The sequence below is a fragment of the Mytilus californianus genome, unplaced genomic scaffold (genome assembly GCF_021869535.1).
Source record: "Mytilus californianus isolate M0D057914Y unplaced genomic scaffold, xbMytCali1.0.p SCAF_36, whole genome shotgun sequence".
Classification (NCBI taxonomy): domain Eukaryota; kingdom Metazoa; phylum Mollusca; class Bivalvia; order Mytilida; family Mytilidae; genus Mytilus; species Mytilus californianus.
Genome location: NW_026262686.1, coordinates 1626246 through 1642109, shown reverse-complemented (window position 1 = coordinate 1642109; position 15864 = coordinate 1626246).

Below are 15864 nucleotides of genomic sequence, written 5' to 3'. Positions count from 1 at the left end.
TAATTAGGGACTTTCCGAGAGATTTCAGGTTGTAGTTTATTCCAATCTTTGCTTGTTTGGCTAAAGAATGAAAATTTGAAATTGTCTTTTTCACATTGATGTTGTCTGCATGTTCATTGATGGTTAGTTCTGTATTTAGATTGGCTTTTTTTAGCATATCTTGCGATGGTATGGCTATTTCATTGTTTATGACTTTGTGGAACATTTGAAGTCTAGCTGTGTTTTAACCTGTGTTCTTGTAAGGTTTATCTGTTTAGATTTGGTACCATTTCAGATACACTGTTGTATTGTGATATCTGTTTTAAGTATATTGTGCACTTGTTCCAGTCTGTATATATTTTCTGAGGTTTGTGGATCCCGTATTGTGCAGCAATATTCTAACTTTTGTCTTTCTATAGTTTGATAAGCTATTTCTTTTACAAATTTTGAGTTAATTTTTAGATTTTGTCTGATAAATGACAAAGATTGACTTGCTTTTGCTTTTGCTGCTGATCAGTGTATATGTTTGTTCCATTTTAGATCTGAAGATGTGTAATGGGTAGATATTTTGCTGATTGGTTTTGTTCTAGGATATGGCCAAGCATTTTGTAATAGAAATGTTTTTTTGTTTTGTTTTTTGTATTTAAGCATGTTTTCTGAATTTAACTATGGTTTCTATTATGTTTGACTATGAAGGAGTAAAGGTGATGCCTCTGTAATTCTTTTAGTTTAAAAAATCTCCGGGTTTGTTTTCAAAGATTTGTTTAAGAATACTAGTTTTCAAGATGTTAGAAATATGGCAGTGCTGGATTATGCAATAATGACTTTAACATGTTAAACCATTGTGTAATCAAGTTTTGTTTTCCTCCAAAAAGAAAGAATCTAAGGTTCTACCAATACCGTCAACTGATTTATTTCTATTTAAATTTTGTAAGGCTTTCTCATATTCATCTGAAGAAATTTCTTCATGTTTGTAGAAATTCAGACATATCTTAGTAATTTAAATGTATTCGGAGTCGACCGAAATAAAAATTAGTCTTGATGACAACACTTCAGTTTTGAATTCTTTGTAATATAAAATTGCAGTACATGGATATTTTACCAATTGTAGTTTGTATTGCGAATTAAATTCATGAAATAAAACTGATTTATTACCAATCTTAATTTCATCATTCTTCCATATATTGCATGTGAGGCGGAGGATACCAAAGGAATATTCAAACTCATAAGTCTAAAATAAACTGACAACGCTATGGCTAAATAAGAAAAAGACAAACGGACAAACGGAAAAACTTTAATTTGACATTCATCTTTTACATTTTGAAGATCACCAAAATGGATTTTCAGCTTTTTAAAAGGACCAAGAAATTGCATTTCCACAAAATATTTTTTTTTTTTCATTTTGATCCAACGAAAAATTTATCCCAAGAAATGTAAATCTGCTGGAACCTCAATCCGATCCCCACTGTACACACGTAGTTTCTTGGCTAAACTTTTTCTTCTCAATCTAAACAACCTTGGTCTTGTCTAAATTTATAACAAAGCCTGATAAAGCTGCATATTTGTCTAGAGTACTAAGAGATGCAAACAAAGACTTTGGTAATCCATCAAGTATAAGAGAAGTATCATCTGCATACTGTGAAATGAAATACTCTTAGTCATCTATGGTGATTCCTTTAATTTGGTCATTATTTCGTATACGTATACCAAGTTTCTCTGCTCACAATAAAAAATATATACGGTGACAGGGGATCCCCTTGTAAGCAGCCTTTTTGAATCTCAAAACATTCTGAGAGATGGCAATTGTGTGTTACTGCAGATTGAATTTTAGTATAAAAGGTAATAATTCAATGTTTGATATATGGTCCGAAATTTTAAAAAAATCCAATACACTTTTAATTAAAACTCCAAGAAATTGAGTCAAACGGCTTTTTAAAATCAACCAAGAGATGCATACCATGTATGTCATTTTCATGATTTTCTTCTATACAATAAAATATAAATTAATCTAGTATTTTCACTAATATATCTCCCCGGAATAAACCCTATTTGATCATTATTTCTAAAAAGTGAAAAGATAGATTTCAATCGCTCTGCAATACAGCTAGTCATCTATCCAACTTTATATGTTGTATTTTAAAGACTTATAGGTCTTCAGTATTTCATTTATTGTCTTGGTTTATCCCCCTTGGGTATACAAGTAATTTTTTTCCTTTTTTATACTGACATTACACCCATATTCTACCCTAAGTTGATTGACCTTAGAACAAATTTGCCTAAATCTATCCCCCACAAAAAAAATAATATTCGCTGGGTAATCCATCTGATCTTGGACGTTTGCTATTTTCCATTTTTTAATAGCTGCTGTTAATTCTGAATAAGAAAATGTTTTCGTCAATGGCATCCCTTATTTCATTTATTAGCTTTGGAACATTTAAATATGGAATTTTCTTATTGAGATCAACATTTTCTATAGATTTTTTTTAATATAAATAAGTTTTCTAGAGATACAGCCCAACCTGCAAACCAAATTTTTGTATCTATGGAAGAATTTAGTAAAGGATTCACCATTCAATATAGCTAAGCGATTACTTTTGGCAAAATTTTAGTTGTACCATCATATGTGTTTTAATGACATTGCAAACATTCATTTTATGAGTTTTCGTCTTGTTTTTCAAGTTGTTCAATGTCAGAGTCAGAGAGTTTTTCACATTTAAAATGTACCCAGCGATTATTTTTGCAAAAAAATATTAACAAAAATACCGAACTCCAAGGTAAATGCAAAAAGGGGGAAGTTCATAAAACCTAACAAAATTAAACGGTCGACTTTATCAACAAACTAATCGAATGGAAACCAACTGTCATATTCCAGACGTGGTACAGGCATATTCCAAATAATGAGCAGTACACTGCTCTACTCCTATAACTTATTTTGCATGTGTAGCATTTTTCAAAAGCATTTGTGTTGTATATGATGTTTACTTGAAATTCCATTTAAATTTTGAAGAACTACATATAATTTACTTGCTAGAATTATGTTTGTTTCTCTTTTATATCAGAAGTCTCGCCATTCACTGTGGTCTGATTTATGATTTTGAGTAATTTTGTAAGGTGTCTATTTCTTGAATTGGTGGCATGCTTTTACATTTGTTAATATTAAGCAATTCGTCAAATTAACATTAATTGTAAAGCTGTTATTTCAATCACTCTGATTTTGTGTGTTCTTTGTTCTGTGTTAATAGAAATACAAAGGATATGGGGTATTCATCCATGACACAAAATCAGTACATGCACAGCAAAAAACACTCTTTTTGCTGTTCTTCATCTCAAAGTCACAGTGATGCCTTCAACACGGAGCAAAACAAATCTGTCACTGACTGCAAGTTGAAGATGGCCTCTAGCACCGGATTGAACGGAATTCTTTGCAAAAATAATTCGGATAGACTTTGTAAGATGTAACACAACTAAATCGGGCCCGGTCAAAATACAACATACTGTAAAGTGGTATAAAATAGTTCCTACGCATAGGTATAAATATCCAACTATGTAGAATATACCATGTTTATCAACAGACACAACTTTTTATAACATCAGAGAAGGTGTGTGTTGATTGAGAGATATATATCTCGCATGCATTGAAATGTAACAACCCAAACATGTGCATTTGAATGAAACTTAATAAACATCTCGTAAATCGATTAAGAAGAGACGATTCAAGAGGGGCGAAAGACAAACACCGAGGGAATCAAATGAGCCCCATAAGGATATATACGTATTATCTCTTTAACTGGATCGCTAAATTTACCACTATTGCTTCAAAAAAAACTTCCTGATACAAGGAGTGTAAACAACTTGACATGAAGATATCTGATTTTGTAATTATATAAACAAGTATGAAAACCACTTAACCATTGTTGAACACTTGCAAGACTGTACTTAAAAGGAAATCGAAACTCAACTTTAGTGAAGTTAGTTTGAAATCTTACTTCGAAATATAAAATTTCAATCCTGGTATCTATGATGAGTTTGTTTACTCTGTTTTAAATGTTTAACACATACATTTGCCAGTGGTCGTAAGTTAAATAATGTAACATTAATTATTCCTTTATACACTGGAAGTATAATAACAATTGATTCGCTATCTGATAATGGTGGTTTCCCATATTTTTGATTCGGAGGTGTGTTATGATTGATAATAAGTTAATTATCAACTAAAGTCCAAAGAGGAAAGATGTAATCAATTGCATGTCCAAGTAAACTCCACACCGTGAATACGCTATGTAAAGATGATTAAATGTGAAACAATTTAAAAGAGAAAACAAATCGTATGATTTATAATATAACAATAAAGGAATTGTAATATAATTTAATATTGGATATGATTATTAGCTATATAGTCATATAGTCTAAGATGCATTTTTTTCAGACATTAACCGTGTGTTCAATACATTTCAATGAATAACGATTGAATTCCGCAGAAAACAAGTCAACTTTTATACAAGTATTCACTAACAAAATGCCGTTTAGAAGGATTGTTGGCCTCCATTTAAACTCTTAATCATATTCACTGTAAGATAGGAAGTAATTTATTCTGCAGCTATAAGTTCTTTTTAAACAGTAACTGGTTTCTATGAAAAGATAAAACATCTTTCACGGCCAACCCTGTTCCATGAATTATTGAAGGAAATAGTAAAGAATAAATGAAACAAAGAGAAAAAAACTTCCTTATACAAAGATTGTAAAGTACTGGTTCTGATGATATATCATTTTGTTGGAATTTAAACAATACAGGCGAAAATTACTGATCATAAGTGTTAAACACTTGAATAAATGAACTAAAAAGGAAATCGAAACTCAACTTTTTAATGTAAGTTCGAAATCTAAATGTATCCTTTGTTTCTGATACATACAATTCCTAGAGGTCAATAAGTTAAATATTATAAAATCAATTATTCCTTCATTCATTGGGCACATGCTAACAAACGATTCACCATCTGACAGTGGCGGTTTCGTATATTTTTGAAAGGCATATGTATCAGGATTGCTAATAAGACAAATATCAATTAAAGTACAAAGAGGAGATATGTAATCAATTGCATGTCAATGTATGGTTTTCACCCACGAGCAAACCCCGCGCAGTGAATATGCTATGTAAAGCCCCATGATAATTAAATGTAAAGCAATTGAAAAGAGAAAACAATCTAGCAAACATACAATCAACAATTCACCATACAAGTTTTAACGTTTGAAATACAATGATATAATTATTAGCCCTACATTTGTAAGAAGTCAAAGATATATTTTCTTTTCAAACATTAGCTATTTGTTTAATCAATTTTAGTAAAAAAACGATTGAATTCCGCTGAAAAAGCAGAACTATATGCAGGCCAGTCAATTTTCATACATGTGTCCTCTAATCAAATGTATTATAGAAGAAAGGTTGGCCTCATTTTAGACTGTAAATTATATTCACTGTAAGTCATTTATTTTAATGTATTTTACATTAGCAGTTAGAAGTTCTTCTTTCTAAACAGTGATTGGTTCTCTATGAAAAGATAAAACATCTATCACGGCCGACCCTTTTCCATGGATTATTGAGAGATAGTATAGTTAGAAAAACTGAAACAAGGAGGAAAAACTTCCTTACATAGGATTGTAAAGTATTTGTTCTGATAATATATCATTTTGTTGGTATCTATACAAAACAATTGCAAATTACTGATCATAAGTGTTAATCACTTGAATAAATGTTCTTAAAAGGAAATCGAAATTCAACTTTGTAATGTTAGTTCGAAATCTAAATCTATCCTTAGTTTGTAAAACATACAATTCCCAGAGGTCAATAAGTTAAATATTATAACATTAATTATTCTTTCATTCATTGGGAACATGCTAACAAACGATTCACCATCTGACAGTGGCGGTTTCGTATTCAACCAGCACTATTTCTTATAAAATTCATCGGGTATACAAGTTGGCACAGCGCTATTTCCTAAAAACATCATTGAACCATTTGTATACAGAACGACACAGCTCTATTTTTGAAAATTCTTCACGAATTCATTTAAATATATTATACATGTGACAAATGGCTATTTGTTATGAAATTCTCTGACCCAGATGTATACAGGTTGATACAACTCTTTTTTTATTGAAAAACTGAAATTTCGTAACAGATTCATTGCATTATGGTAAACAGATGACATGGCTATTTCTAATAGAATTCATCGAAAAAGGGTATACAACTGGACACAGTGCTATTTCTTTTGAAATTCGTTGAACCAGGAGTAAAGAGGTTGACACAGCGCTACTTTTTTATTTGAATTAATTGAAACAGGGATTTGGAGCTTGACACAGCGCATTTTATTTTTTTATTAAAGCCATAAAATACTGGTATAGAAGTTGATTCAGCGCTAATTCAATGAACCATGTGTATAGAGGCTGAGCCAGCACTATTTCTGATAAAATTATTTGAATTAAAATACACAGGTTAACACAGCGGTATTGTTTACAATGAAATACAATGAACCAGGGATATACAGTTCACCCAGTGATTTTTCAAAAATTCATTAAACCAGGGGTTTAAGGTTGAGCCAGCGCCATTTCTCATATAATTAATTGTACCAGGGGTATAGAGATTGACACACTGCTTTTATTAATAAAATTAATTGAAACAGGAGAGAATAGGTTGATACATTGATTATTCTGATAAAATTTATTATTGGAACAGGGTTATACAGGTCGACATAGCTCTATATCTTACTAAAACCATTGAAGCAGGCGTATACAGGTTGACAAACGGCTATTTCCTATAAAATTCATTGAATCAGGGGTATAACGGTCGATACACGGCTATTTCTTATAAAATTCATTGAAACATGACATACAGGTTGACACAGGGCTATTTTGGACTGTAATCATTGAAGAAGGGGCATACAGGTTGAAACACATCTATTTGACACAGGGTATACAGGGTAACACAGCGCTATTACTTAGAAAATTCATTAAACTAAAGTTAACAGGTGGACGAACAGCTATTTCTTATATAAATTATTAAACCAGAGGCATGCCGATTGACAAGTGGCTATTTATTATACAAATGATTAAACCAGGGGCATGCCGATTGACAAGTGACTATTTCTTATACAAATTATTAAACCACAGGCATGAAGGTTGACAAGTGGCTATTTCTTATAAAATTGATTGAACAAGGGGTATGCAGGTTGACAAGTGGCTATTTCTTTTTGAAATTATTGAACCAGGGGCATGAAAGTTGACAAGTGACTATTCATTATTGCAATTATTGAACCAGGGGCATGCAGGTTGACAAATAGCTATTTCGTATTGATATTATTGAACCAGGGGCATGCAGGTTGACAGATGGCTATTTCATATTGAAATTATGGAACCAGGGGCATGCAGGTTGACAGATGGCTATTTCATATTGAAATTATTGAACCAGGGGCATACAGGTTGACAAATGGCTATTTCTTATTGAAATTATTGAACCAGGGACACGCAGGTTGACAGATGGCTATTTCTTATTGAAAATATTGAACATGGGGCATGCAGGTTGACAAATGGCTATTTCGTATTGATATTATTGAACAAGGGGCATGCAGGTTGACAGATGGCTATTTCGTATTGAATTTATTGAACCAGGGGCATTCAGGTTGACAGATTGCTATTTCTTATAAATACATATATAAATAAAAATGTAAAGGACTTTCCGATTTGAATTTTCCTTGGAGTTCGGTATTTTTGCTATTTTACCTTTTTCTCAATATCTAAATATGTATTGAGAAAAAAGTAAAATAGCTAAAGTTCCGAACTCCAAGGAAAATTAAATACACATTTACATAAATTTGACACATTTTCAAACTTTCATACATATAAATTAATTTAGACATTAAAATGTAACACCTCATTGCAAATATATTTGACCATTTCACCAACCTTTTTCCCAATATCATCACTGAACAAAAAGGCTATATCGCCGATGATGAATTATAGCTTATTAAAGCGAGGCAGCTTTCGGAAAAACACGCAGGTTCCTGAAATGAGAAGGAAATCGTGCAAATCAGAAAAGTAACGTTCGCGAATATCATTTTATGCCAGGCATTCCAACAATACATGCAAAACAGAATCATCAATAGAGCATGTCTCAATTCCATGCGGAATAAGATAGCATGCAATGAAAGACAGTTTGTTCTAGCCAGAAACTTAAGACGAGAGGACCAAAGACCATCTACGTTTGTTAAATAGGGCTTGCTTGTGTTATGTAAAATGAGCGGTAATATACTTTATATTATATTTATTGTATATGCATTTTTTTTTCTCTGTAGGTGTTATACCATCATTGTTTTTCCCCTAATAGTCTTTATTAAATTTGTACTTTTCAAAAAATTGTGCAGATTTTATCAATGTTTCAAATAAAGAAATACTTGGCATGAGTGAAGTGTTATCCTGTCCAGTACTACAGACAAAATTTCACATAACATTTCATTGCACATAAGAAAATAACCATCACTGGAAGTTAACAATCAAATTTTCACTCTTTTTTTCCTATGTATAAGCTTTAGAAACCATGTAACCTCAAGTTTTCAAGATATTCTATAGAAACACCAAATAGAAAAATAATGGAGCTTTAAAAATTCCAAAATATATGTTTATAACTCAGAAATTTTTTACTGCAATGAAATAAAGTATTAATTTCCTACAACTGTCAAATTCAAGGAATTTTTTTATTTTACCCTTTTTCGTATGCAACCGGATGTGATGTACTATGATTTGGTGGTATAACACCTGTACCGATGTAATGCATTGGCTGTATGAGAATAAAGATACCGAGGATACGCCTATCAATGATTTCGAACTTAAGCTATTACAAGATTATATGCCAAAACATTTGTTAAAACGTTTCCATGTATAATGGACATTCTATAGTGCACTGAAATATGCCGGTAATATGATTAAAATATTAATTTTTAGATAATTGCAGTTTGTTAAAAATCATTTTGCAAATCTTGTGCTATGTAAAGAATGGAACCTTGCAAAACATGTGATCCTTTGACGGTTCATATAATTTGTTAAAGATTCCCATCTTAACTTCGAAAAGTCAGAGCATTTTGGTAAGTTCATTTCAGAGTTAACTATTATTTAAACGACTTTGTATTGGCAACTGTCTAACATTTCGTTGTCGGATTTTGACGTTGGGTACCATACGCCACAATCATGAGTTATGGATGCGTTTTTTACAGAAGTCCACAAAGTACAGCAAAAATTAAATTGATTAAAATCACCGTGTTTACCTAAAACACGAATGATATAACTCAGTTTCTTTTCAAAGTTTTCCTTTAAGTATTTCTTGATATGATGATTAAATTTTAACGTACTTGAGAAATAAACTCCAAAGTATTTATATTCGTTTACTTTACTTCTTTAATTAAAACATCCCATAGAAACCAGTTACTATTTTACTTAAAAAATCCCAAAAGCCTTGCTTTTTGAATTGATGAATTTGTATGTGAATTGTTTCATTTTTAACTAAACGTTCTTTCCTTTAAATATCTTGGTAAACTTTTTCTTTTCGATTTTTATAGATATTTGTTAGTCGCTGACCTAATTCATCGTCATTTGGGTGTTTTTTGGGGTTTTTTTCATATCAACAATACGCCGATTTGCCATGCGGATTAGTTTTAATAGTTCATATAGCTCCTTGTCCCAAAACTTCCGAACAGTTTTGGCCTTTCCGATTGAATACATAGCTACACTTTCTACTTTTATTTTAAATAGTTCCATATTTGAGCAGTATGCATTGTTTCTTTACAAAATACAATAAACTTAGAAACGTTTTCACGCAGCCTACTTTCAAAAACAGACCAATTAGTCTTTGCTTTGATAATCCAAAATATTGCATTTGAGTTAATGTTTGGTTATAGGGATTTGATATACGATTTGATGTTTACTCTGAGGATGTCATGGTCGCTGTGCAGGTCAATCTTCGTCAATTTAAAAAGTAAAATAACAAAAATACCGAAATCTGAGGAAAATTCAAAACGGAAAGTCCATAATCAAATGGCAAAATCAAAAGCTCAAACACATCAAACGAATGGATAACAACTGTCATATTCCTGACTTGGTATAGGCATTTTCTTAAACACGTGCTTCCGTTATATTTGGGATAGAATGCAATAAATCGCTTAGATGCTATTGACTTATTTTGCTTTATTCAAATAAATAGTCTTACACATTCATTGCCAATCTGTCTAAAATTTGCAGTTTAAATCATTGAACTAGAACAGAATGTGTACTACAGTTTACAATCCAAGATGGGGGTATTCAATTTACCTTATATATAATCTGGTAATTTACTTTTTTAAGTTCATCTGTTCCTCTACTGGTCATACAGGTCCTCTTTCATTCTATAGTAAAATTGGTGTAAACTTTACTTTACATTCCCTCCTTTTTTTTTATTAATATTATATTTATATTGTGTCATAGATCAAATTAATATTCGTTCAGTGTATGTTTACTTGTCTTGTTTATATGTCTTTTTGATCAAGTAAAGCCAGTTCAATTGATATTTCATCGTGTGTCTTTTTATGTTGTATTGTTACACCACTGTTTCAGCCTGTTGTTCAGTAGTTGTCGTTTGTTGGTGTAGTTCATAAGTGTTCCTCGTTTGTCGTTTTTTTTTTATAGATAAGACCGTTGGTTGTCCTGAATGAATTGTTTTACACTAGTCATTTAGGAGCCTTTTATAGCTTGCCGTTTGGTGTAAGCCAAGGCTCTGTGTTGAAGGCCTTACTTTGACATATAAGTGTTTACTTTTTACACATTGTGATTTGGATGGATAGTTGTCTCATTGGCACTCATACCTCATCTTTTTATTTATATTTACACAAGTCCATTTCTTTCTCAAATCATTGAATCAAGGGTAAACAGGTTGATACACGGCTAAATTCATTAAAAAGGGGTATACAGGTTGACAGAAAGCTATTTCTTCATGAAATGTTCGAACTAGGGGTATACAGGTTGAAACACGCACACGGCTAATCCTTATAGAATCCATTGAAACACGGTATTCTAAGTGACACAGTCTGAAATTGAACCAGAGTTGTACAGGTTGACTTACGGCTATTTCTTATAAAATTCATTGAAACTGTGCGTACAGGTTGACACAGTAACTTTTTGTAAATAAAGTTCTCTGAAACAAAGAGTACAGGTTGACACAGTACTTTTTCTTCATCAAATCATTAAATTAGGGGTATACAGGTACACACACGACTATATATCATAAAATGCGTTTAAAGAGGGGTAAGCAGGTTAATGCAGAGCTATTTCTGCTTAAAATTATTGAACCAGGGGTATGCATGTTGATGTAGAGCTATTTCTGCTTGACATTATCAAATCAGGGGTATACAGGTTGACATACGCGAAAGGCTATTCTTTATGAAATTCATTGAAACAGGGGTATACAGGTTGACACAGTACTGTTTCTTATAAAATGCACTGCACCAGGGGTGAACAGGTTGACACAGTACTCTTTTTTATAAAATGCATTGAACCCGGGGTGAACAAGTTACACAGTACTTTTTTTATTCAAGTCATTGAACAAGGGGTATTCAGGTTGACAAATGGCTATTTCTTATAAAAGCATCCGAAACAGGGTATACAGATTGACACAGCGCTAGTTCTTTCTCAAATCATCGAATCAGGGATAAACAGGTTGAGACACGACCATTTCTTTAATTCGTTGAAACAGGATGTTTTGAAATTATCGAACCAGGAATATTCAGGTTGACACACGCACACAGATATTCCTTATTAAATTCTTTGAAACACGGTATTCTAGTTGACACAGTTATATATCTTATAAAATCATTTGAAACGGGATTATACAGGTTGACACATAACTATTGTTATAAAGTTCATTGGAACAGAGGTATACAGGTTGACACATTACTATTCTTATAAAGTTCTTTGGAACAGAGGTATACAGGTTGACACATTACTATTCTTATAAAGTTCATTGGAACAGATGTATACTGGTTGACACATTACTATTCTTATAAAGTTCATTGGAACAGAGGTATACAGGTTGACACATTACTATTTCTAATTAAAATTCATTGATCTATGGTACAGAGGTTGACACATTACTTTTTCTAATAAAAACTCATTGAACTATGGTAGAGAAGTTGACACATGAGTATTTCTTTTACAATTCATTGAACCAGTGGTATACAGGTTAATACATTGCATTTTGTTATAACATTCATTGGAAAGAGGTTGAAAGACGGCTATTACTACAAAACTAACTCAAAAGATGATATACAGTTTGGCACCACGATGGTTCTTATTGAAATTAAATTTAAACAGGGATATACAAAAACCGGACGATAAAAAGAAGCTTGGTTTTAAAGAGGTTGAAGACATCTTTGTGTAGTTTTCATTTAAAACATCAATGTGCATTTTCAAAACTGGCCATTTCAATCATTCAAGACGATCAAATACCTCAATAGTCTCTTTTTTGTTCATCGTTTTGCTGACCATTTTTGTTTAGCCTGCGGACTTTATGTCGCGAAAGCAAAACATAGCGATTCTAGATTCCGCCGTGAACATTTAAGTTCAGTCTGTGGTTAAAGTTATTTTTAGACATTAAAAATTTGTCAAACCTTTATGGAATTTGATGCAATTTGGACAGAAGGTTTCCTATGACCAAAAGACAGTATCCATAGCAACATTTTTCCTGTATTTCACTATTAAATGAATTTAGTTTTTTTTACAGTTTACATTGAAATGGTCCGTCTTAGAATTTTACAAAAGGTGTACAAAAACATTTTATGACCAAAAGACAGCATCTACTCACTTTCCAGAGCAAAATTATTCAAATATTTTTTTCTTCATTTTTTGTTTTTTCTGATAAAAAGACTTAGGTTTTTGCAATTAACAAGTAGATACAGTCTGGAGTTAAAATTTTTACACATCAATTAATTTGCCAAACCTTTATATTTGAAATCTGTATTTTACTGATAAATAATCCACTTTTTACAGTAAATATTATTCTTTTACACTGACAGTAGCAATAGTAGGCGCAACACCACAGAGCCCTTAAAGAATATTTACTATTTACAGTTTCCATCCTCCATATTTTTTGCCTACAATGAAAAAGGAGTAAACATCGTTATCTAAGGGAAATAACTTATAGAAGAAGTCAAATGACAATTTCGGATATATTGCCCTCATTGTAGGACTTGTCGTGCGGATAATTTTACTATTCTAATTTGTGTTAAATGTGATTTGAAAATAAAAGACGAAACGCCAAAAAAGGATAAATTCTATTTTAAGGGCAATAACTTCTAACATTTTTTTTTAAATAAAACGATTTTTAGCAATGTGTCGCTATTATTTTGCTATTTAAAGTTTCTATCTATCTATTATAGTCCTCATGATAATACACAATAGAATGTTCCGCTGGGTGCAACATAATACGACCGCAGAGGTCGAACACTGAACAGTTGGGGCAAGTATGGGCACTACATTCAAGCTTGATACAGCTCTGAATTTGTATTGTGATTAAATATTTGACACAGCATAGGTTTCTGACACAGAGGGAATGAGGTCAAAGAACTGAAAAATTTGAAATTTGACTTTTACCTATTATGGTCCAATATCTAAAAAATATATCTAAAAAATCCCATATATTCATTTTTTGTTGAAATCAAACAAAGCTTAATTTTGGACTACGATTTGGACCAACTTGAAAACTGGGCCCAAAATCAAAAATCTAAATACATGTCTAGATTCAGCATATGAAAGAGCCCCAAGAATACAATTTTTGTTAAAATGAATCTTAGTATAATTTTCGACCCTTTAGACCTTAATATGAACCAAATTGAAAACCAGGCCCAACATTAAAAATCTAAATAGGTCATTATCAAAAAAACATGCAAAACTATGTTATTTGGTCTTTTCAAGCCCAAGACATGAAACTATATCAAAATGTATCAAAATAACTATTACATATGAAAGATATGAATGTTTTGTGATACACTATACACAGTTTACAGTATGAAATGTTATAAAAACATTCTTAATTTTTTCTCAAACCCTTGGATATAGCCAGAATCAACTGTTATTTTTTACTATAAATCCCTTCAGACCTGAAATAGGGCTATTATTCATATCATTTGTTATTAGAAATTATCACTTTTTATTGCATTTGATACATACAAACATTTGTTTAATGATTTGGAAGGTGTATGTTGGTTTTATAATAAAAATTTAACCAAAAGGAAAAGTCTCATTTTTTAAGTCAATGGTGTAACCAAAAGACAAATTGGTAGGGTAAGAGTTATCTTTCTCAATATTTCAGCATTTACAATAGTTTCTCTCTTGGCAATGTTACCTGTAAGCATGTTATGCAAACGAAAACAAACATTTATGTTGAAAATTTAGTAAAAAAATATTAAAAGTAAGTACAAGCTATGTCGTAATTGAAAATAGTGTCCATGGTGTACCCTTATAAAAATCTTTTTTTTTTAAATTCCTGAGCTTTGAATTATAAAATATATTGATTGTAGAAACATGCACCAGGAACACCATATAAAATAGGGGAATGGAGCCCTTATTTTGTAACTAAACCTTAAAATACACCTGAAAATCAATGGTGTTACTGTCAATGGTGAGATCATTTTAATAAAATAACACCATTGACCAGCTTAGTAACACCACTGAATATATTATGACAATCAGCATTTTTTGGTGTTTCTTTCATGTTTAACAAGCGAAACATCATATTATTTATAACAAACAATACTTACTTATTTAACAATGTTTTAACAATATCATGTATTACATATACAAAGTTTTCAAAAACTGGTGTATGCTGATACACCAATGACACTATTTAGTAACACTACTGACATTTTTAGTTATTGATATTATGTTATATAATTTGAGATTTTTAAGCTTAAGAATGATTTTTTCTTCTTTTTCTTTTGCTCAGTGTTCTCAATTTTGTGTTCAGTACTTAATAAAAGTAAAATTTGAAATGTGTTGTCAATGGTGATACTTTTGTGTCATTGGAGTTACTGAAGAGTCAGTGTCAATGCGATACTTTTTAATTTTTATTCATAAATGAAAGCGTTTTTAGGTTGTATACGAAGAATTAAGCATATTCTTATCATTTCATCTTATACATTATACATATATTCAATTTAAGTGTATTTTTTAGTATTTACAACAGCCATAATTAGGACAGCCAACTTTTTTACGACAATGTATTCTGAAATTTATGTTTAAAAAGAATGTATAGCTAGAGGAATAATGTCAATAAGTAGTAATTTAAACCTTAACAACAAATTGGAACAGTTGTTTGATGTTTAACAATAATATTTAGTACCTAAATGCATGTTTTAAATTGGTAACACCATTGACACGATTCTATCAAAGGATGACCTAAAATTGTTAAAATTGAAGGAACCCTTCATTTTTCCCATTGCATATTTCTGAAAATAGTTGCTACCATACTATAGAATAGAGGGACACATTTAAATGTTTTAAACAATGACATCGTTTTTCCAAATATTACTTCATCGAAATTTGCATGTTTTTTTATAATTACCCAAATACACAGTTAGAGTCAACATAACAGAACTCCAACCATTTTTTTTTATTCAAACAAAGTCTAATTTTGGACCTTTTGGACCTTAATGTGGACCAATTTAATAATGGGGCCCAAAATCAAAAATCTTATTACACGGATAGATTCAGCATATTAAAGAATCCAAAGAATTCCAGATTTTGAATTAAACCCCATTGAAATTGATCAAGAAATAAGCAATGTATACAAAGTATTAGAAAAGTATTGTTTTTGTC